Genomic DNA, 21,637 nt, shown 5'->3' on the forward strand with positions numbered 1-21,637 from the left:
GCCTACCTCTGGGTTATGGGCCCAGCATGCTTCCATTGCAGTACTCTGCTGCACATGTAAATTCAAGAGATCCTGAAGCACTCACTCATCATGGGAAAGTACCAATGTGTTTCTTCATTGGTTGATGGAAGAAACATCTTACAAAAACTCTCCAGATTATTGACTTTTTAAAGTTTTTCTAGGAAACGTTTTAGATGAATGCTTATTAGCCTTTGTCAGTATGGACTTTTGCAAAGTGTCTCTGTGGCGCAATCAGTTAGTATGTACGGCTATTAACCAAAAGGTTGGTGGTTCAATCCCACCCAGGGACCTAATTGACCTTGTTATCAGATTTTGGTGATCTTTAAGTAGACAAGTCAAAATTTCAAACCCCCTGTTATGGTGTAGGGTACCTGGCCTTCTCTGATGTAATCAGAGTTAGATTTGATTCAGTGATTTTATAAAAACAGCTAGGAAGCACAATTTAGCAGTGGGTTGCAGAGAAAAAAAATATGCTGGCAGAAAAATCCAATTGAGTGATTAAACAGCTCTTCATTTTCTGGCTTTATTTTTATGCTAACAAATTTGTTCTCTGAAAAGTGTCCACAAAGCCAAGTCTCTGATTAACACCTTTGTAAGGATGGTTTTTCACCTATTACTAAATTAAACTTGCTTCATTGGAAAGGCAGCAAGATGCATCCTCATTTCAATGTCTACTGAAATAATACAAGTTGACACCAGGAAACATTAACGCCACTGCATCCTTGCTGCTTTCTCATGTGGAAGTCTGTTTAATGTGAAAACAAAGTGATATATAATTAGCACACAGGTAAGGAATTAAGAAAATCTTTATTTAAGGGTGAAGATGTTTCTCACAAAATTGTTGACCCAATGCATCATTGAAATTCAAGCTGGAAAGATGATTTTAATATATCACTTGTACATTTTGTATTGCTCTTCTGGTGACAATGTAGTTTGTTTTTGTCAATTACCATTTTAATAATAGGGTAAAGAAAATGAAGTGGATTTTTGAAAGAAAACAATACTGTCAATATACTATTAAAACAAATTAAAATGGTAAAAGTTATTGTACTTTAAGTAAAAATAAAAGAGACAAAATATCAATCCCAGTTTTGGATTACTTTAATTAACAAAAAAAAAATGCATATAGCAGAGGATAGTTTCAATCTGCCTACCTCTGGGTTATGGGCCCAGCATGCTTCCATTGCAGTACTCTGCTGCACATGTAAGTTCAAGAGATCCTGAAGCACTCACTCATCATGGGAAAGTACCAATGTGTTTCTTCATTGGTTGATGGAAGAAACATCTTACAAAAACTCTCCAGATTATTGACTTTTTAAAGTTTTTCTAGGAAACGTTTTAGATGAATGCTTATTAGCCTTTGTCAGTATGGACTTTTGCAAAGTGTCTCTGTGGCGCAATCAGTTAGTATGTATGGCTATTAACCAAAAGGTTGGTGGTTCAATCCCACCCAGGGACCTAATTGACCTTGTTATCAGATTTTGGTGATCTTTAAGTAGACAAGTCAAAATTTCAAACCCCCTGTTATGGTGTAGGGTACCTGGCCTTCTCTGATGTAATCAGAGTTAGATTTGATTCAGTGATTTTATAAAAACAGCTAGGAAGCACAATTTAGCAGTGGGTTGCAGAAAAAAAAAATATGCTGGCAGAAAAATCCAATTGAGTGATTAAACAGCTCTTTATTTTCTGGCTTTAGTTTTATGCTAACAAATTTGTTCTCTGAAAAGTGTCCACAAAGCCAAGTCTCTGATTAACACCTTTGTAAGGATGGTTTTTCACCTATTACTAAATTAAACTTGCTTCATTGGAAAGGCAGCAAGATGCATCCTCATTTCAATGTCTACTGAAATAATACAGGTTGACACCAGGAAACATTAACGCCACTGCATCCTTGCTGCTTTCTCATGTGGAAGTCTGTTTAATGTGAAAACAAGGTGATATCTAATTAGCACACAGGTAAGGAATTAAGAAAATCTTTATTTAAGGGTGAAGATGTTTCTCACAAAATCGTTGCCCCAATGCATCATTGAAATTCAAGCTGGAAAGATGATTTTAATATATCACTTGTACATTTTGTATTGCTCTTCTGGTGACAATGTAGTTTGTTTTTGTCAATTACCATTTTAATAATAGGGTAAAGAAAATTAAGTGGATTTTTGAAAGAAAACAATACTGTCAATATACTATTAAAACAAATTAAAATGGTAAAAGTTATTGTACTTTAAGTAAAAATAAAAGAGCCAAAATATCAATCCCAGTTTTGGATTACTTTAATTAACAAACAAAAAAATGCATATAGCAGAGGATAGTTTCAATCTGCCTACCTCTGGGTTATGGGCCCAGCATGCTTCCATTGCTGTACTCTTCTGCACATGTAAGTGCAAGAGATCCTGAAGCACTCACTCATCATGGGAAAGTACCAATGTGTTTCTTCGTTGGTTGATAGAAGAAACATCTTACAAAAACTCTCCAGATTATTGATTTTTTTAAGTTTTTCTAGGAAACGTTTTAGATGAATGCTTATTAGCATTTGTCAGTATGTACTTTTGCAAAGTGTCTCTGTGGCGCAATCAGTTAGCGTGTACGGCTATTAACCAAAAGGTTGGTGGTTCAATCCCACCCAGGGACGTAATTGACCTTGTTATCAGATTTTGGTGATCTTTAAGTAGACAAGTCAAATTTCATACCCCCTGTTATGGTGTAGGGTACCTGGCCTTCTCTGATGTAATCAGAGTTAGATTTGATTCAGTGATTTTATAAAAACATCTAGGAAGCACAATTTAGCAGTGGGTTGCAGAGAAAAAGAAATATGCTGGCAAAAAAATCAAATTGCGTGATTAAACAGCTCTTCATTTTCTGGCTTTATTTTTATGCTAACAAATTTGTTCTCTGAAAAGTGTCCACAAAGCCAAGTCTCTGATTAACACCTTTGTAGGGATGGTTTTTCACCTATTACTAAATTAAACTTGCTTCATTGGAAAGGCAGCAAGATGTATCCTCATTTCAATGTCTACTGAAATTATACAGGTTGACACCAGGAAACATTAACGCCACTGCATCCTTGCTGCTTTCTCATGTGGAAGTCTGTTTAATGTGAAAACAAGGTGATATCTAATTAGCACACAGGTAAGGAATTAAGAAAATCTTTATTTAAGGGTGAAGATGTTTCTCACAAAATTGTTGACCCAATGCATCATTGAAATTCAAGCTGGAAAGATGATTTTAATATATCACTTGTACATTTTGTATTGCTCTTCTGGTGACAATGTAGTTTGTTTTTGTCAATTACCATTTTAATAATAGGGTAAAGAAAATGAAGTGGATTTTTGAAAGAAAACAATACTGTCAATATACTATTAAAACAAATTAAAATGGTAAAAGTTATTGTACTTTAAGTAAAAATAAAAGAGACACAATATCAATCCCAGTTTTGGATTACTTTAATTAACAAAAAAAATGCATATAGCAGAGGATAGTTTCAATCTGCCTACATCTGGGTTATGGGCCCAGCATGCTTCCATTGCAGTACTCTGCTGCACATGTAAGTGCAAGAGATCCTGAAGCACTCACTCATCATGGGAAAGTACCAATGTGTTTCTTCGTTGGTTGATGGAAGAAACATCTTACAAAAACTCTCCAGATTATTGACTTTTTAAAGTTTTTCTAGGAAACGTTTTAGATGAATGCTTATTAGCCTTTGTCAGTATGGACTTTTGCAAAGTGTCTCTGTGGCGCAATCGGTTAGTGCGTTTGGCTATTAACCAAAAGGTTGGTGGTTCAATCCCACCCAGGGATGTAGTTAACCTTGTGATCAGATTTTGGTGATATTTAAGGAGACAAGTCAAAATTTCAAACCTCCTCTTATGGTGTAGGGTACATGGCCTTCTCTGATGTAATCAGAGTTAGATTTGATTCAGTGATTTTATAAAAAACAGCTAGGAAGCACAATTTAGCAGTGGGTTGCAGAGAAATAAAATATGCTGGCAGAAAAATCCAATCGAGTGATTAAACAGCTCTTCATTTTCTGGCTTTATTTTTATGCTAACAAATTTGTTCTCTGAAAAGTGTCCACAAAGCCAAGTCTCTGATTAACACCTTTGTAAGGATGGTTTTTCACCTATTACTAAATTAAACTTGATTCATTGGAAAGGCAGCAAGATGCATCCTCATTTCAATGTCTACTGAAATAATACAAGTTGACACCAGGAAACATTAACGCCACTGCATCCTTGCTGCTTTCTCATGTGGAAGTCTGTTTAATGTGAAAACAAGGTGATATCTAATTAGCACACAGGTAAGGAATTAAGAAAATCTTTATTTAAGGGTGAAGATGTTTCTCACAAAATCGTTGCCCCAATGCATCATTGAAATTCAAGCTGAAAAGATGATTTTAATATATCACTTGTACATTTTGTATTGCTCTTCTGGTGACAATGTAGTTTGTTTTTGTCAATTACCATTTTAATAATAGGGTAAAGAAAATTAAGTGGATTTTTGAAAGAAAACAATACTGTCAATATACTATTAAAACAAATTAAAATGGTAAAAGTTATTGTACTTTAAGTAAAAATAAAAGAGCCAAAATATCAATCCCAGTTTTGGATTACTTTAATTAACAAACAAAAAAATGCATATAGCAGAGGATAGTTTCAATCTGCCTACCTCTGGGTTATGGGCCCAGCATGCTTCCATTGCTGTACTCTTCTGCACATGTAAGTGCAAGAGATCCTGAAGCACTCACTCATCATGGGAAAGTACCAATGTGTTTCTTCGTTGGTTGATAGAAGAAACATCTTACAAAAACTCTCCAGATTATTGATTTTTTTAAGTTTTTCTAGGAAACGTTTTAGATGAATGCTTATTAGCATTTGTCAGTATGTACTTTTGCAAAGTGTCTCTGTGGCGCAATCAGTTAGCGTGTACGGCTATTAACCAAAAGGTTGGTGGTTCAATCCCACCCAGGGACGTAATTGACCTTGTTATCAGATTTTGGTGATCTTTAAGTAGACAAGTCAAATTTCATACCCCCTGTTATGGTGTAGGGTACCTGGCCTTCTCTGATGTAATCAGAGTTAGATTTGATTCAGTGATTTTATAAAAACATCTAGGAAGCACAATTTAGCAGTGGGTTGCAGAGAAAAAGAAATATGCTGGCAAAAAAATCAAATTGCGTGATTAAACAGCTCTTCATTTTCTGGCTTTATTTTTATGCTAACAAATTTGTTCTCTGAAAAGTGTCCACAAAGCCAAGTCTCTGATTAACACCTTTGTAGGGATGGTTTTTCACCTATTACTAAATTAAACTTGCTTCATTGGAAAGGCAGCAAGATGTATCCTCATTTCAATGTCTACTGAAATTATACAGGTTGACACCAGGAAACATTAACGCCACTGCATCCTTGCTGCTTTCTCATGTGGAAGTCTGTTTAATGTGAAAACAAGGTGATATCTAATTAGCACACAGGTAAGGAATTAAGAAAATCTTTATTTAAGGGTGAAGATGTTTCTCACAAAATTGTTGACCCAATGCATCATTGAAATTCAAGCTGGAAAGATGATTTTAATATATCACTTGTACATTTTGTATTGCTCTTCTGGTGACAATGTAGTTTGTTTTTGTCAATTACCATTTTAATAATAGGGTAAAGAAAATGAAGTGGATTTTTGAAAGAAAACAATACTGTCAATATACTATTAAAACAAATTAAAATGGTAAAAGTTATTGTACTTTAAGTAAAAATAAAAGAGACACAATATCAATCCCAGTTTTGGATTACTTTAATTAACAAAAAAAATGCATATAGCAGAGGATAGTTTCAATCTGCCTACCTCTGGGTTATGGGCCCAGCATGCTTCCATTGCAGTACTCTGCTGCACATGTAAGTGCAAGAGATCCTGAAGCACTCACTCATCATGGGAAAGTACCAATGTGTTTCTTCGTTGGTTGATGGAAGAAACATCTTACAAAAACTCTCCAGATTATTGACTTTTTAAAGTTTTTCTAGGAAACGTTTTAGATGAATGCTTATTAGCCTTTGTCAGTATGGACTTTTGCAAAGTGTCTCTGTGGCGCAATCGGTTAGTGCGTTTGGCTATTAACCAAAAGGTTGGTGGTTCAATCCCACCCAGGGATGTAGTTAACCTTGTGATCAGATTTTGGTGATATTTAAGGAGACAAGTCAAAATTTCAAACCTCCTCTTATGGTGTAGGGTACATGGCCTTCTCTGATGTAATCAGAGTTAGATTTGATTCAGTGATTTTATAAAAAAACAGCTAGGAAGCACAATTTAGCAGTGGGTTGCAGAGAAATAAAATATGCTGGCAGAAAAATCCAATCGAGTGATTAAACAGCTCTTCATTTTCTGGCTTTATTTTTATGCTAACAAATTTGTTCTCTGAAAAGTGTCCACAAAGCCAAGTCTCTGATTAACACCTTTGTAAGGATGGTTTTTCACCTATTACTAAATTAAACTTGATTCATTGGAAAGGCAGCAAGATGCATCCTCATTTCAATGTCTACTGAAATAATACAAGTTGACACCAGGAAACATTAACGCCACTGCATCCTTGCTGCTTTCTCATGTGGAAGTCTGTTTAATGTGAAAACAAGGTGATATCTAATTAGCACACAGGTAAGGAATTAAGAAAATCTTTATTTAAGGGTGAAGATGTTTCTCACAAAATTGTTGACCCAATGCAACATTGAAATTCAAGCTGGAAAGATGATTTTAATATATCACTTGTACATTTTGTATTGCTCTTCTGGTGACAATGTAGTTTGTTTTTGTCAATTACCATTTTAATAATAGGGTAAAGAAAATGAAGTGGATTTTTGAAAGAAAACAATACTGTCAATATACTATTAAAACAAATTAAAATGGTAAACGTTATTGTACTTTAAGTAAAAATAAAAGAGACAAAATATCAATCCCAGTTTTGGATTACTTTAACAAAAAAAAATGCATATAGCAGAGGATAGTTTCAATCTGCCTACCTCTCGGTTATGAGCCCAGCATGCTTCCATTGCAGTACTCTGCTGCACATGTAAGTTCAAGAGATCCTGAAGCACTCACTCATCATGGGAAAGTACCAATGTGTTTCTTCGTTGGTTGATGGAAGAAACATCTTACAAAAACTCTCCAGATTATTGACTTTTTAAAGTTTTTCTAGGAAACGTTTTAGATGAATGCTTATTAGCCTTTGTCAGTATGGACTTTTGCAAAGTGTCTCTGTGGTGCAATCAGTTAGCGTGTACGGCTATTAACCAAAAGGTTGGTGGTTCAATCCCACCCAGGGACCTAATTGACCTTGTTATCAGATTTTGGTGATCTTTAAGTAGACAAGTCAAATTTCATACCCCCTGTTATGGTGTAGGGTACCTGGCCTTCTCTGATGTAATCAGAGTTAGATTTGATTCAGTGATTTTATAAAAACAGCTAGGAAGCACAATTTAGCAGTGGGTTGCAGAAAAAAAAAATATGCTGGCAGAAAAATCCAATTGAGTGATTAAACAGCTCTTTATTTTCTGGCTTTATTTTTATGCTAACAAATTTGTTCTCTGAAAAGTGTCCACAAAGCCAAGTCTCTGATTAACACCTTTGTAAGGATGGTTTTTCACCTATTACTAAATTAAACTTGCTTCATTGGAAAGGCAGCAAGATGCATCCTCATTTCAATGTCTACTGAAATAATACAGGTTGACACCAGGAAACATTAACGCCACTGCATCCTTGCTGCTTTCTCATGTGGAAGTCTGTTTAATGTGAAAACAAGGTGATATCTAATTAGCACACAGGTAAGGAATTAAGAAAATCTTTATTTAAGGGTGAAGATGTTTCTCACAAAATCGTTGCCCCAATGCATCATTGAAATTCAAGCTGGAAAGATGATTTTAATATATCACTTGTACATTTTGTATTGCTCTTCTGGTGACAATGTAGTTTGTTTTTGTCAATTACCATTTTAATAATAGGGTAAAGAAAATTAAGTGGATTTTTGAAAGAAAACAATACTGTCAATATACTATTAAAACAAATTAAAATGGTAAAAGTTATTGTACTTTAAAAATAAAAGAGCCAAAATATCAATCCCAGTTTTGGATTACTTTAATTAACAAACAAAAAAATGCATATAGCAGAGGATAGTTTCAATCTGCCTACCTCTGGGTTATGGGCCCAGCATGCTTCCATTGCTGTACTCTTCTGCACATGTAAGTGCAAGAGATCCTGAAGCACTCACTCATCATGGGAAAGTACCAATGTGTTTCTTCGTTGGTTGATAGAAGAAACATCTTACAAAAACTCTCCAGATTATTGATTTTTTTAAGTTTTTCTAGGAAACGTTTTAGATGAATGCTTATTAGCATTTGTCAGTATGTACTTTTGCAAAGTGTCTCTGTGGCGCAATCAGTTAGCGTGTACGGCTATTAACCAAAAGGTTGGTGGTTCAATCCCACCCAGGGACGTAATTGACCTTGTTATCAGATTTTGGTGATCTTTAAGTAGACAAGTCAAATTTCATACCCCCTGTTATGGTGTAGGGTACCTGGCCTTCTCTGATGTAATCAGAGTTAGATTTGATTCAGTGATTTTATAAAAACATCTAGGAAGCACAATTTAGCAGTGGGTTGCAGAGAAAAAGAAATATGCTGGCAAAAAAATCAAATTGCGTGATTAAACAGCTCTTCATTTTCTGGCTTTATTTTTATGCTAACAAATTTGTTCTCTGAAAAGTGTCCACAAAGCCAAGTCTCTGATTAACACCTTTGTAGGGATGGTTTTTCACCTATTACTAAATTAAACTTGCTTCATTGGAAAGGCAGCAAGATGTATCCTCATTTCAATGTCTACTGAAATTATACAGGTTGACACCAGGAAACATTAACGCCACTGCATCCTTGCTGCTTTCTCATGTGGAAGTCTGTTTAATGTGAAAACAAGGTGATATCTAATTAGCACACAGGTAAGGAATTAAGAAAATCTTTATTTAAGGGTGAAGATGTTTCTCACAAAATTGTTGACCCAATGCATCATTGAAATTCAAGCTGGAAAGATGATTTTAATATATCACTTGTACATTTTGTATTGCTCTTCTGGTGACAATGTAGTTTGTTTTTGTCAATTACCATTTTAATAATAGGGTAAAGAAAATGAAGTGGATTTTTGAAAGAAAACAATACTGTCAATATACTATTAAAACAAATTAAAATGGTAAAAGTTATTGTACTTTAAGTAAAAATAAAAGAGACACAATATCAATCCCAGTTTTGGATTACTTTAATTAACAAAAAAAATGCATATAGCAGAGGATAGTTTCAATCTGCCTACCTCTGGGTTATGGGCCCAGCATGCTTCCATTGCAGTACTCTGCTGCACATGTAAGTGCAAGAGATCCTGAAGCACTCACTCATCATGGGAAAGTACCAATGTGTTTCTTCGTTGGTTGATGGAAGAAACATCTTACAAAAACTCTCCAGATTATTGACTTTTTAAAGTTTTTCTAGGAAACGTTTTAGATGAATGCTTATTAGCCTTTGTCAGTATGGACTTTTGCAAAGTGTTTCTGTGGCGCAATCGGTTAGTGCGTTTGGCTATTAACCAAAAGGTTGGTGGTTCAATCCCACCCAGGGATGTAGTTAACCTTGTGATCAGATTTTGGTGATATTTAAGGAGACAAGTCAAAATTTCAAACCTCCTCTTATGGTGTAGGGTACATGGCCTTCTCTGATGTAATCAGAGTTAGATTTGATTCAGTGATTTTATAAAAAACAGCTAGGAAGCACAATTTAGCAGTGGGTTGCAGAGAAATAAAATATGCTGGCAGAAAAATCCAATCGAGTGATTAAACAGCTCTTCATTTTCTGGCTTTATTTTTATGCTAACAAATTTGTTCTCTGAAAAGTGTCCACAAAGCCAAGTCTCTGATTAACACCTTTGTAAGGATGGTTTTTCACCTATTACTAAATTAAACTTGATTCATTGGAAAGGCAGCAAGATGCATCCTCATTTCAATGTCTACTGAAATAATACAAGTTGACACCAGGAAACATTAACGCCACTGCATCCTTGCTGCTTTCTCATGTGGAAGTCTGTTTAATGTGAAAACAAGGTGATATCTAATTAGCACACAGGTAAGGAATTAAGAAAATCTTTATTTAAGGGTGAAGATGTTTCTCACAAAATTGTTGACCCAATGCAACATTGAAATTCAAGCTGGAAAGATGATTTTAATATATCACTTGTACATTTTGTATTGCTCTTCTGGTGACAATGTAGTTTGTTTTTGTCAATTACCATTTTAATAATAGGGTAAAGAAAATGAAGTGGATTTTTGAAAGAAAACAATACTGTCAATATACTATTAAAACAAATTAAAATGGTTAACGTTATTGTACTTTAAGTAAAAATAAAAGAGACAAAATATCAATCCCAGTTTTGGATTACTTTAACAAAAAAAAATGCATATAGCAGAGGATAGTTTCAATCTGCCTACCTCTCGGTTATGAGCCCAGCATGCTTCCATTGCAGTACTCTGCTGCACATGTAAGTTCAAGAGATCCTGAAGCACTCACTCATCATGGGAAAGTACCAATGTGTTTCTTCGTTGGTTGATGGAAGAAACATCTTACAAAAACTCTCCAGATTATTGACTTTTTAAAGTTTTTCTAGGAAACGTTTTAGATGAATGCTTATTAGCCTTTGTCAGTATGGACTTTTGCAAAGTGTCTCTGTGGTGCAATCAGTTAGCGTGTACGGCTATTAACCAAAAGGTTGGTGGTTCAATCCCACCCAGGGACCTAATTGACCTTGTTATCAGATTTTGGTGATCTTTAAGTAGACAAGTCAAATTTCATACCCCCTGTTATGGTGTAGGGTACCTGGCCTTCTCTGATGTAATCAGAGTTAGATTTGATTCAGTGATTTTATAAAAACAGCTAGGAAGCACAATTTAGCAGTGGGTTGCAGAAAAAAAAAATATGCTGGCAGAAAAATCCAATTGAGTGATTAAACAGCTCTTTATTTTCTGGCTTTATTTTTATGCTAACAAATTTGTTCTCTGAAAAGTGTCCACAAAGCCAAGTCTCTGATTAACACCTTTGTAAGGATGGTTTTTCACCTATTACTAAATTAAACTTGCTTCATTGGAAAGGCAGCAAGATGCATCCTCATTTCAATGTCTACTGAAATAATACAGGTTGACACCAGGAAACATTAACGCCACTGCATCCTTGCTGCTTTCTCATGTGGAAGTCTGTTTAATGTGAAAACAAGGTGATATCTAATTAGCACACAGGTAAGGAATTAAGAAAATCTTTATTTAAGGGTGAAGATGTTTCTCACAAAATCGTTGCCCCAATGCATCATTGAAATTCAAGCTGGAAAGATGATTTTAATATATCACTTGTACATTTTGTATTGCTCTTCTGGTGACAATGTAGTTTGTTTTTGTCAATTACCATTTTAATAATAGGGTAAAGAAAATTAAGTGGATTTTTGAAAGAAAACAATACTGTCAATATACTATTAAAACAAATTAAAATGGTAAAAGTTATTGTACTTTAAGTAAAAATAAAAGAGCCAAAATATCAATCCCAGTTTTGGATTACTTTAATTAACAAACAAAAAAATGCATATAGCAGAGGATAGTTTCAATCTGCCTACCTCTGGGTTATGGGCCCAGCATGCTTCCATTGCTGTACTCTTCTGCACATGTAAGTGCAAGAGATCCTGAAGCACTCACTCATCATGGGAAAGTACCAATGTGTTTCTTCGTTGGTTGATAGAAGAAACATCTTACAAAAACTCTCCAGATTATTGATTTTTTTAAGTTTTTCTAGGAAACGTTTTAGATGAATGCTTATTAGCATTTGTCAGTATGTACTTTTGCAAAGTGTCTCTGTGGCGCAATCAGTTAGCGTGTACGGCTATTAACCAAAAGGTTGGTGGTTCAATCCCACCCAGGGACGTAATTGACCTTGTTATCAGATTTTGGTGATCTTTAAGTAGACAAGTCAAATTTCATACCCCCTGTTATGGTGTAGGGTACCTGGCCTTCTCTGATGTAATCAGAGTTAGATTTGATTCAGTGATTTTATAAAAACATCTAGGAAGCACAATTTAGCAGTGGGTTGCAGAGAAAAAGAAATATGCTGGCAAAAAAATCAAATTGCGTGATTAAACAGCTCTTCATTTTCTGGCTTTATTTTTATGCTAACAAATTTGTTCTCTGAAAAGTGTCCACAAAGCCAAGTCTCTGATTAACACCTTTGTAGGGATGGTTTTTCACCTATTACTAAATTAAACTTGCTTCATTGGAAAGGCAGCAAGATGTATCCTCATTTCAATGTCTACTGAAATAATACAGGTTGACACCAGGAAACATTAACGCCACTGCATCCTTGCTGCTTTCTCATGTGGAAGTCTGTTTAATGTGAAAACAAGGTGATATCTAATTAGCACACAGGTAAGGAATTAAGAAAATCTTTATTTAAGGGTGAAGATGTTTCTCACAAAATTGTTGACCCAATGCATCATTGAAATTCAAGCTGGAAAGATGATTTTAATATATCACTTGTACATTTTGTATTGCTCTTCTGGTGACAATGTAGTTTGTTTTTGTCAATTACCATTTTAATAATAGGGTAAAGAAAATGAAGTGGATTTTTGAAAGAAAACAATACTGTCAATATACTATTAAAACAAATTAAAATGGTAAAAGTTATTGTACTTTAAGTAAAAATAAAAGAGACACAATATCAATCCCAGTTTTGGATTACTTTAATTAACAAAAAAAATGCATATAGCAGAGGATAGTTTCAATCTGCCTACCTCTGGGTTATGGGCCCAGCATGCTTCCATTGCAGTACTCTGCTGCACATGTAAGTGCAAGAGATCCTGAAGCACTCACTCATCATGGGAAAGTACCAATGTGTTTCTTCGTTGGTTGATGGAAGAAACATCTTACAAAAACTCTCCAGATTATTGACTTTTTAAAGTTTTTCTAGGAAACGTTTTAGATGAATGCTTATTAGCCTTTGTCAGTATGGACTTTTGCAAAGTGTCTCTGTGGCGCAATCGGTTAGTGTGTTTGGCTATTAACCAAAAGGTTGGTGGTTCAATCCCACCCAGGGATGTAATTAACCTTGTGATCAGATTTTGGTGATATTTAAGGAGACAAGTCAAAATTTCAAACCTCCTCTTATGGTGTAGGGTACATGGCCTTCTCTGATGTAATCAGAGTTAGATTTGATTCAGTGATTTTATAAAAAACAGCTAGGAAGCACAATTTAGCAGTGGGTTGCAGAGAAATAAAATATGCTGGCAGAAAAATCCAATCGAGTGATTAAACAGCTCTTCATTTTCTGGCTTTATTTTTATGCTAACAAATTTGTTCTCTGAAAAGTGTCCACAAAGCCAAGTCTCTGATTAACACCTTTGTAAGGATGGTTTTTCACCTATTACTAAATTAAACTTGATTCATTGGAAAGGCAGCAAGATGCATCCTCATTTCAATGTCTACTGAAATAATACAAGTTGACACCAGGAAACATTAACGCCACTGCATCCTTGCTGCTTTCTCATGTGGAAGTCTGTTTAATGTGAAAACAAGGTGATATCTAATTAGCACACAGGTAAGGAATTAAGAAAATCTTTATTTAAGGGTGAAGATGTTTCTCACAAAATTGTTGACCCAATGCAACATTGAAATTCAAGCTGGAAAGATGATTTTAATATATCACTTGTACATTTTGTATTGCTCTTCTGGTGACAATGTAGTTTGTTTTTGTCAATTACCATTTTAATAATAGGGTAAAGAAAATGAAGTGGATTTTTGAAAGAAAACAATACTGTCAATATACTATTAAAACAAATTAAAATGGTAAACGTTATTGTACTTTAAGTAAAAATAAAAGAGACAAAATATCAATCCCAGTTTTGGATTACTTTAACAAAAAAAAATGCATATAGCAGAGGATAGTTTCAATCTGCCTACCTCTCGGTTATGAGCCCAGCATGCTTCCATTGCAGTACTCTGCTGCACATGTAAGTTCAAGAGATCCTGAAGCACTCACTCATCATGGGAAAGTACCAATGTGTTTCTTCGTTGGTTGATGGAAGAAACATCTTACAAAAACTCTCCAGATTATTGACTTTTTAAAGTTTTTCTAGGAAACGTTTTAGATGAATGCTTATTAGCCTTTGTCAGTATGGACTTTTGCAAAGTGTCTCTGTGGTGCAATCAGTTAGCGTGTACGGCTATTAACCAAAAGGTTGGTGGTTCAATCCCACCCAGGGACCTAATTGACCTTGTTATCAGATTTTGGTGATCTTTAAGTAGACAAGTCAAATTTCATACCCCCTGTTATGGTGTAGGGTACCTGGCCTTCTCTGATGTAATCAGAGTTAGATTTGATTCAGTGATTTTATAAAAACATCTAGGAAGCACAATTTAGCAGTGGGTTGCAGAGAAAAAGAAATATGCTGGCAAAAAAATCAAATTGCGTGATTAAACAGCTCTTCATTTTCTGGCTTTATTTTTATGCTAACAAATTTGTTCTCTGAAAAGTGTCCACAAAGCCAAGTCTCTGATTAACACCTTTGTAGGGATGGTTTTTCACCTATTACTAAATTAAACTTGCTTCATTGGAAAGGCAGCAAGATGTATCCTCATTTCAATGTCTACTGAAATAATACAGGTTGACACCAGGAAACATTAACGCCACTGCATCCTTGCTGCTTTCTCATGTGGAAGTCTGTTTAATGTGAAAACAAGGTGATATCTAATTAGCACACAGGTAAGGAATTAAGAAAATCTTTATTTAAGGGTGAAGATGTTTCTCACAAAATTGTTGACCCAATGCATCATTGAAATTCAAGCTGGAAAGATGATTTTAATATATCACTTGTACATTTTGTATTGCTCTTCTGGTGACAATGTAGTTTGTTTTTGTCAATTACCATTTTAATAATAGGGTAAAGAAAATGAAGTGGATTTTTGAAAGAAAACAATACTGTCAATATACTATTAAAACAAATTAAAATGGTAAAAGTTATTGTACTTTAAGTAAAAATAAAAGAGACACAATATCAATCCCAGTTTTGGATTACTTTAATTAACAAAAAAAATGCATATAGCAGAGGATAGTTTCAATCTGCCTACCTCTGGGTTATGGGCCCAGCATGCTTCCATTGCAGTACTCTGCTGCACATGTAAGTGCAAGAGATCCTGAAGCACTCACTCATCATGGGAAAGTACCAATGTGTTTCTTCGTTGGTTGATGGAAGAAACATCTTACAAAAACTCTCCAGATTATTGACTTTTTAAAGTTTTTCTAGGAAACGTTTTAGATGAATGCTTATTAGCCTTTGTCAGTATGGACTTTTGCAAAGTGTCTCTGTGGCGCAATCGGTTAGTGTGTTTGGCTATTAACCAAAAGGTTGGTGGTTCAATCCCACCCAGGGATGTAATTAACCTTGTGATCAGATTTTGGTGATATTTAAGGAGACAAGTCAAAATTTCAAACCTCCTCTTATGGTGTAGGGTACATGGCCTTCTCTGATGTAATCAGAGTTAGATTTGATTCAGTGATTTTATAAAAAACAGCTAGGAAGCACAATTTAGCAGTGGGTTGCAGAGAAAAAAAATATGCTGGCAGAAAAATCCAATCGAGTGATTAAACAGCTCTTCATTTTCTGGCTTTATTTTTATGCTAACAAATTTGTTCTCTGAAAAGTGTCCACAAAGCCAAGTCTCTGATTAACACCTTTGTAAGGATGGTTTTTCACCTATTACTAAATTAAACTTGCTTCATTGGAAAGGCAGCAAGATGCATCCTCATTTCAATGTCTACTGAAATAATACAAGTTGACACCAGGAAACATTAACGCCACTGCATCCTTGCTGCTTTCTCATGTGGAAGTCTGTTTAATGTGAAAACAAGGTGATATCTAATTAGCACACAGGTAAGGAATTAAGAAAATCTTTATTTAAGGGTGAAGATGTTTCTCACAAAATTGATGACCCAATGCAACATTGAAATTCAAGCTGGAAAGATGATTTTGATATATCACTTGTACATTTTGTTTTGCTCTTCTGGTGACAATGTAGTTTGTTTTTGTCAATTACCATTTTAATAATAGGGTAAAGAAAATGAAGTGGATTTTTGAAAGAAAACAATACTGTCAATATACTATTAAAACAAATTAAAATGGTAAACGTTATTGTACTTTAAGTAAAAATAAAAGAGACAAAATATCAATCCCAGTTTTGGATTACTTTAACAAAAAAAAAATGCATATAGCAGAGGATAGTTTCAATCTGCCTACCTCTCGGTTATGAGCCCAGCATGCTTCCATTGCAGTACTCTGCTGCACATGTAAGTTCAAGAGATCCTGAAGCACTCACTCATCATGGGAAAGTACCAATGTGTTTCTTCGTTGGTTGATGGAAGAAACATCTTACAAAAACTCTCCAGATTATTGACTTTTTAAAGTTTTTCTAGGAAACGTTTTAGATGAATGCTTATTAGCCTTTGTCAGTATGGACTTTTGCAAAGTGTCTCTGTGGCGCAATCAGTTAGTATGTACGGCTATTAACCAAAAGGTTGGTGGTTCAATCCCACCCAGGGACCTAATTTACCTTGTTATCAGATTTTGGTGATCTTTAAGTAGACAAGTCAAAATTTCAAACCCCCTGTTATGGTGTAGGGTACCTGGCCTTCTCTGATGTAATCAGAGTTAGATTTGATTCAGTGATTTTATAAAAACAGCTAGGAAGCACAATTTAGCAGTGGGTTGCAGAGAAAAAAAATATGCTGGCAGAAAAATCCAATTGCGTGATTAAACAGCTCTTTATTTTCTGGCTTTATTTTTATGCTAACAAATTTGTTCTCTGAAAAGTGTCCACAAAGCCAAGTCTCTGATTAACACCTTTGTAAGGATGGTTTTTCACCTATTACTAAATTAAACTTGCTTCATTGGAAAGGCAGCAAGATGCATCCTCATTTCAATGTCTACTGAAATAATACAGGTTGACACCAGGAAACATTAACGCCACTGCATCCTTGCTGCTTTCTCATGTGGAAGTCTGTTAAATGTGAAAACAAGGTGATATCTAATTAGCACACAGGTAAGGAATTAAGAAAATCTTTATTTAAGGGTGAAGATGTTTCTCACAAAATCGTTGCCCCAATGCATCATTGAAATTCAAGCTGGAAAGATGATTTTAATATATCACTTGTACATTTTGTTTTGCTCTTCTGGTGACAATGTAGTTTGTTTTTGTCAATTACCATTTTAATAATAGGGTAAAGAAAATGAAGTGGATTTTTGAAAGAAAACAATACTGTCAATATACTATTAAAACAAATTAAAATGGTAAAAGTTATTGTACTTTAAGTAAAAATAAAAGAGCCAAAATATCAATCCCAGTTTTGGATTACTTTAATTAACAAACAAAAAAATGCATATAGCAGAGGATAGTTTCAATCTGCCTACCTCTGGGTTATGGGCCCAGCATGCTTCCATTGCTGTACTCTGCTGCACATGTAAGTGCAAGAGATCCTGAAGCACTCACTCATCATGGGAAAGTACCAATGTGTTTCTTCGTTGGTTGATAGAAGAAACATCTTACAAAAACTCTCCAGATTATTGACTTTTTTAAGTTTTTCTAGGAAACGTTTTAGATGAATGCTTATTAGCATTTGTCAGTATGTACTTTTTGCAAAGTGTCTCTGTGGCGCAATCAGTTAGTGTGTACGGCTATTGACCAAAAGGTTGGTGGTTCAATCCCACCCAGGGACGTAATTGACCTTGTTATCAGATTTTGGTGATCTTTAAGTAGACAAGTCAAATTTCATACCCCCTGTTATGGTGTAGGGTACCTGGCCTTCTCTGATGTAATCAGAGTTAGATTTGGTTCAGTGATTTTATAAAAACATCTAGGAAGCACAATTTAGCAGTGGGTTGCAGAGAAAAAGAAATATGCTGGCAAAAAAACCAAATTGCGTGATTAAACAGCTCTTCATTTTCTGGCTTTATTTTAATGCTAACAAATTTGTTCTCTGAAAAGTGTCCACAAAGCCAAGTCTCTGATTAACACCTTTGTAGGGATGGTTTTTCACCTATTACTAAATTAAACTTGCTTCATTGGAAAGGCAGCAAGATGTATCCTCATTTCAATGTCTACTGAAATAATACAGGTTGACACCAGGAAACATTAACGCCACTGCATCCTTGCTGCTTTCTCATGTGGAAGTCTGTTTAATGTGAAAACAAGGTGATATCTAATTAGCACACAGGTAAGGAATTAAGAAAATCTTTATTTAAGGGTGAAGATGTTTCTCACAAAATTGATGACCCAATGCAACATTGAAATTCAAGCTGGAAAGATGATTTTGATATATCACTTGTACATTTTGTTTTGCTCTTCTGGTGACAATGTAGTTTGTTTTTGTCAATTACCATTTTAATAATAGGGTAAAGAAAATGAAGTGGATTTTTGAAAGAAAACAATACTGTCAATATACTATTAAAACAAATTAAAATGGTAAACGTTATTGTACTTTAAGTAAAAATAAAAGAGACAAAATATCAATCCCAGTTTTGGATTACTTTAACAAAAAAAAAATGCATATAGCAGAGGATAGTTTCAATCTGCCTACCTCTCGGTTATGAGCCCAGCATGCTTCCATTGCAGTACTCTGCTGCACATGTAAGTTCAAGAGATCCTGAAGCACTCACTCATCATGGGAAAGTACCAATGTGTTTCTTCGTTGGTTGATGGAAGAAACATCTTACAAAAACTCTCCAGATTATTGACTTTTTAAAGTTTTTCTAGGAAACGTTTTAGATGAATGCTTATTAGCCTTTGTCAGTATGGACTTTTGCAAAGTGTCTCTGTGGCGCAATCAGTTAGTATGTACGGCTATTAACCAAAAGGTTGGTGGTTCAATCCCACCCAGGGACCTAATTTACCTTGTTATCAGATTTTGGTGATCTTTAAGTAGACAAGTCAAAATTTCAAACCCCCTGTTATGGTGTAGGGTACCTGGCCTTCTCTGATGTAATCAGAGTTAGATTTGATTCAGTGATTTTATAAAAACAGCTAGGAAGCACAATTTAGCAGTGGGTTGCAGAGAAAAAAAATATGCTGGCAGAAAAATCCAATTGCGTGATTAAACAGCTCTTTATTTTCTGGCTTTATTTTTATGCTAACAAATTTGTTCTCTGAAAAGTGTCCACAAAGCCAAGTCTCTGATTAACACCTTTGTAAGGATGGTTTTTCACCTATTACTAAATTAAACTTGCTTCATTGGAAAGGCAGCAAGATGCATCCTCATTTCAATGTCTACTGAAATAATACAGGTTGACACCAGGAAACATTAACGCCACTGCATCCTTGCTGCTTTCTCATGTGGAAGTCTGTTAAATGTGAAAACAAGGTGATATCTAATTAGCACACAGGTAAGGAATTAAGAAAATCTTTATTTAAGGGTGAAGATGTTTCTCACAAAATCGTTGCCCCAATGCATCATTGAAATTCAAGCTGGAAAGATGATTTTAATATATCACTTGTACATTTTGTTTTGCTCTTCTGGTGACAATGTAGTTTGTTTTTGTCAATTACCATTTTAATAATAGGGTAAAGAAAATGAAGTGGATTTTTGAAAGAAAACAATACTGTCAATATACTATTAAAACAAATTAAAATGGTAAAAGTTATTGTACTTTAAGTAAAAATAAAAGAGCCAAAATATCAATCCCAGTTTTGGATTACTTTAATTAACAAACAAAAAAATGCATATAGCAGAGGATAGTTTCAATCTGCCTACCTCTGGGTTATGGGCCCAGCATGCTTCCATTGCTGTACTCTGCTGCACATGTAAGTGCAAGAGATCCTGAAGCACTCACTCATCATGGGAAAGTACCAATGTGTTTCTTCGTTGGTTGATAGAAGAAACATCTTACAAAAACTCTCCAGATTATTGACTTTTTTAAGTTTTTCTAGGAAACGTTTTAGATGAATGCTTATTAGCATTTGTCAGTATGTACTTTTTGCAAAGTGTCTCTGTGGCGCAATCAGTTAGTGTGTACGGCTATTGACCAAAAGGTTGGTGGTTCAATCCCACCCAGGGACGTAATTGACCTTGTTATCAGATTTTGGTGATCTTTAAGTAGACAAGTCAAATTTCATACCCCCTGTTATGGTGTAGGGTACCTGGCCTTCTCTGATGTAATCAGAGTTAGATTTGGTTCAGTGATTTTATAAAAACATCTAGGAAGCACAATTTAGCAGTGGGTTGCAGAGAAAAAGAAATATGCTGGCAAAAAAACCAAATTGCGTGATTAAACAGCTCTTCATTTTCTGGCTTTATTTTAATGCTAACAAATTTGTTCTCTGAAAAGTGTCCACAAAGCCAAGTCTCTGATTAACACCTTTGTAGGGATGGTTTTTCACCTATTACTAAATTAAACTTGCTTCATTGGAAAGGCAGCAAGATGTATCCTCATTTCAATGTCTACTGAAATAATACAGGTTGACACCAGGAAACATTAACGCCACTGCATCCTTGCTGCTTTCTCATGTGGAAGTCTGTTTAATGTGAAAACAAGGTGATATCTAATTAGCACACAGGTAAGGAATTAAGAAAATCTTTATTTAAGGGTGAAGATGTTTCTCACAAAATTGATGACCCAATGCAACATTGAAATTCAAGCTGGAAAGATGATTTTGATATATCACTTGTACATTTTGTTTTGCTCTTCTGGTGACAATGTAGTTTGTTTTTGTCAATTACCATTTTAATAATAGGGTAAAGAAAATGAAGTGGATTTTTGAAAGAAAACAATACTGTCAATATACTATTAAAACAAATTAAAATGGTAAAAGTTATTGTACTTTAAGTAAAAATAAAAGAGCCAAAATATCAATCCCAGTTTTGGATTACTTTAATTAACAAACAAAAAAATGCATATAGCAGAGGATAGTTTCAATCTGCCTACCTCTGGGTTATGGGCCCAGCATGCTTCCATTGCTGTACTCTGCTGCACATGTAAGTGCAAGAGATCCTGAAGCACTCACTCATCATGGGAAAGTACCAATGTGTTTCTTCGTTGGTTGATGGAAGAAACATCTTACAAAAACTCTCCAGATTATTGACTTTTTAAAGTTTTTCTAGGAAACGTTTTAGATGAATGCTTATTAGCCTTTGTCAGTATGGACTTTTGCAAAGTGTCTCTGTGGCGCAATCGGTTAGTGTGTTTGGCTATTAACCAAAAGGTTGGTGGTTCAATCCCACCCAGGGACGTAATTAACCTTGTGATCAGATTTTGGTGATATTTAAGTAGACAAGTCAAAATTTCAAACCTCCTTTTATGGTGTAGGGTACATGGCCTTCTCTGATGTAATCAGAGTTAGATTTGATTCAGTGATTTTATAAAAAACAGCTAGGAAGCACAATTTAGCAGTGGGTTGCAGAGAAAAAAAATATGCTGGCAGAAAAATCCAATCGAGTGATTAAACAGCTCTTCATTTTCTGGCTTTATTTTTATGCTAACAAATTTGTTCTCTGAAAAGTGTCCACAAAGCCAAGTCTCTGATTAACACCTTTGTAAG

The 21,637-nt window shown here is 34.9% G+C and overlaps 5 non-coding genes across 5 annotated transcripts; all 5 read left to right on the top strand.

Moving 5' to 3' along the window:
* The first annotated feature begins 3,743 nt into the window (after window positions 1-3,743).
* Window positions 3,744-3,817, top strand: TRNAN-AUU (transfer RNA asparagine (anticodon AUU)). Its single transcript has one exon. It is a non-coding gene; the product is annotated as a tRNA-Asn (tRNA).
* A 2,264-nt stretch (window positions 3,818-6,081) lies between these two features.
* TRNAN-AUU (transfer RNA asparagine (anticodon AUU)) lies at window positions 6,082-6,155 on the top strand. The gene has a single exon. It is a non-coding gene; the product is annotated as a tRNA-Asn (tRNA).
* Window positions 6,156-13,080: 6,925 nt separating this feature from the next.
* On the top strand, window positions 13,081-13,154 carry TRNAN-AUU (transfer RNA asparagine (anticodon AUU)). Its single transcript has one exon. It is a non-coding gene; the product is annotated as a tRNA-Asn (tRNA).
* Window positions 13,155-15,412: 2,258 nt separating this feature from the next.
* Window positions 15,413-15,486, top strand: TRNAN-AUU (transfer RNA asparagine (anticodon AUU)). The gene has a single exon. It is a non-coding gene; the product is annotated as a tRNA-Asn (tRNA).
* A 5,769-nt stretch (window positions 15,487-21,255) lies between these two features.
* TRNAN-AUU (transfer RNA asparagine (anticodon AUU)) lies at window positions 21,256-21,329 on the top strand. The gene has a single exon. It is a non-coding gene; the product is annotated as a tRNA-Asn (tRNA).
* Window positions 21,330-21,637: the final 308 nt, after the last annotated feature.

This window comes from Pseudophryne corroboree, unplaced genomic scaffold, assembly GCF_028390025.1.
Source record: "Pseudophryne corroboree isolate aPseCor3 unplaced genomic scaffold, aPseCor3.hap2 scaffold_610, whole genome shotgun sequence".
Classification (NCBI taxonomy): Eukaryota; Metazoa; Chordata; class Amphibia; order Anura; family Myobatrachidae; genus Pseudophryne; species Pseudophryne corroboree.